The sequence below is a fragment of the Nansenia antarctica genome (assembly GCF_963989245.1).
Source record: "Nansenia antarctica genome assembly, chromosome: 9".
In the NCBI taxonomy this organism is placed as follows: Eukaryota; Metazoa; Chordata; class Actinopteri; order Argentiniformes; family Microstomatidae; genus Nansenia; species Nansenia antarctica.
The window spans coordinates 45,939,759-45,942,258 of NC_137679.1; positions in this window are offsets into that span (position 1 = coordinate 45,939,759).

Consider the following 2,500-nt stretch of genomic DNA (forward strand, 5'->3'; position numbering starts at 1 on the left):
TGTCTCAGTGTCTCAGGTGTCTCAGGTGTCTCAGTGTCTCAGGTGTCTCAGTGTCTCAGGTGTCTCAGGTGTTTCAGTGTCTCAGGTGTCTCAGTGTCTCAGGTGTCTCAGTGTCTCAGGTGTCTCAGTGTCTCAGTGTCTCAGGTGTCTCAGGTGTCTCAGTGTCTCAGTGTCTCAGTGTCTCAGTGTCTCAGTGTCTCAGTGTCTCAGGTGTCTCAGTGTCTCAGTGTTTCAGTGTCTCAGTGTCTCAGTGTCTCAGGTGTCTCAGTGTCTCAGGTGTCTCAGTGTCTCAGTGTCTCAGGTGTCTCAGTGTCTCAGTGTCTCAGGTGTCTCAGTGTCTCAGTGTCTCAGGTGTCTCAGTGTCTCAGGTGTCTCAGTGTCTCAGGTGTCTCAGGTGTCTCAGTGTTTCAGTGTTTCAGTGTTTCAGTGTCTCAGTGTCTCAGTGTCTCAGGTGTCTCAGGTGTCTCAGGTGTCTCAGGTGTCTCAGTGTCTCAGTGTCTCAGTGTCTCAGGTGTCTCAGGTGTCTCAGTGTCTCAGTGTCTCAGTGTCTCAGGTGTCTCAGTGTCTCAGTGTCTCAGTGTCTCAGTGTCTCAGTGTCTCAGGTGTCTCAGGTGTCTCAGTGTCTCAGTGTCTCAGGTGTCTCAGTGTCTCAGTGTCTCAGTGTCTCAGGTGTCTCAGTGTCTCAGGTGTCTCAGTGTCTCAGGTGTCTCAGTGTCTCAGTGTCTCAGGTGTCTCAGTGTCTCAGGTGTCTCAGGTGTCTCAGTGTCTCAGTGTCTCAGTGTCTCAGTGTCTCAGGTGTCTCAGTGTCTCAGGTGTCTCAGTGTCTCAGGTGTCTCAGTGTCTCAGGTGTCTCAGTGTCTCAGGTGTCTCAGTGTCTCAGGTGTCTCAGTGTCTCAGTGTCTCAGGTGTCTCAGTGTCTCAGGTGTCTCAGGTGTCTCAGTGTCTCAGGTGTCTCAGTGTCTCAGTGTCTCAGGTGTCTCAGTGTCTCAGTGTCTCAGGTGTCTCAGGTGTCTCAGTGTCTCAGTGTCTCAGGTGTCTCAGGTGTCTCAGGTGTCTCAGGTGTCTCAGTGTCTCAGGTGTCTCAGGTGTCTCAGGTGTCTCAGTGTCTCAGGTGTCTCAGTGTCTCAGGTGTCTCAGGTGTCTCAGTGTCTCAGGTGTCTCAGGTGTCTCAGGTGTCTCAGTGTCTCAGTGTCTCAGGTGTCTCAGGTGTCTCAGTGTCTCAGTGTCTCAGGTGTCTCAGGTGTCTCAGTGTCTCAGGTGTCTCAGTGTCTCAGTGTCTCAGTGTCTCAGTGTCTCAGTGTCTCAGGTGTCTCAGGTGTCTCAGGTGTCTCAGTGTCTCAGTGTCTCAGTGTCTCAGGTGTCTCAGTGTCTCAGTGTCTCAGTGTCTCAGGTGTCTCAGGTGTCTCAGGTGTCTCAGTGTCTCAGTGTCTCAGGTGTCTCAGGTGTCTCAGGTGTCTCAGTGTCTCAGTGTCTCAGTGTCTCAGGTGTCTCAGGTGTCTCAGGTGTCTCAGTGTCTCAGTGTCTCAGGTGTCTCAGGTGTCTCAGGTGTCTCAGGTGTCTCAGTGTCTCAGGTGTCTCAGTGTCTCAGTGTCTCAGGTGTCTCAGTGTCTCAGGTGTCTCAGTGTCTCAGTGTCTCAGTGTCTCAGGTGTCTCAGTGTCTCAGGTGTCTCAGTGTCTCAGTGTCTCAGGTGTCTCAGTGTCTCAGGTGTCTCAGGTGTCTCAGTGTCTCAGTGTCTCAGTGTCTCAGTGTCTCAGTGTCTCAGGTGTTTCAGTGTCTCAGGTGTCTCAGGTGTCTCAGTGTCTCAGGTGTCTCAGTGTCTCAGGTGTCTCAGTGTCTCAGGTGTCTCAGTGTCTCAGGTGTCTCAGGTGTCTCAGTGTCTCAGTGTCTCAGTGTCTCAGTGTCTCAGTGTCTCAGTGTCTCAGGTGTCTCAGTGTCTCAGGTGTCTCAGTGTCTCAGTGTCTCAGTGTCTCAGTGTCTCAGTGTCTCAGGTGTCTCAGGTGTCTCAGTGTCTCAGTGTCTCAGTGTCTCAGTGTCTCAGTGTCTCAGTGTCTCAGGTGTCTCAGTGTCTCAGGTGTCTCAGTGTCTCAGTGTCTCAGGTGTCTCAGTGTCTCAGTGTCTCAGTGTCTCAGTGTCTCAGGTGTTTCAGTGTCTCAGGTGTCTCAGTGTCTCAGTGTCTCAGTGTCTCAGTGTCTCAGTGTCTCAGGTGTCTCAGGTGTCTCAGTGTCTCAGGTGTCTCAGGTGTCTCAGTGTCTCAGTGTCTCAGTGTCTCAGGTGTCTCAGTGTCTCAGTGTCTCAGTGTCTCAGGTGTCTCAGTGTCTCAGGTGTCTCAGGTGTCTCAGTGTCTCAGTGTCTCAGTGTCTCAGTGTCTCAGTGTCTCAGTGTCTCAGGTGTCTCAGTGTCTCAGTGTCTCAGTGTCTCAGGTGTCTCAGTGTCTCAGGTGTCTCAGTGTCTCAGTGTCTCAGTGTCTCAGTGTCTCAGTGTCTCAGTGTCTCAGGTGTC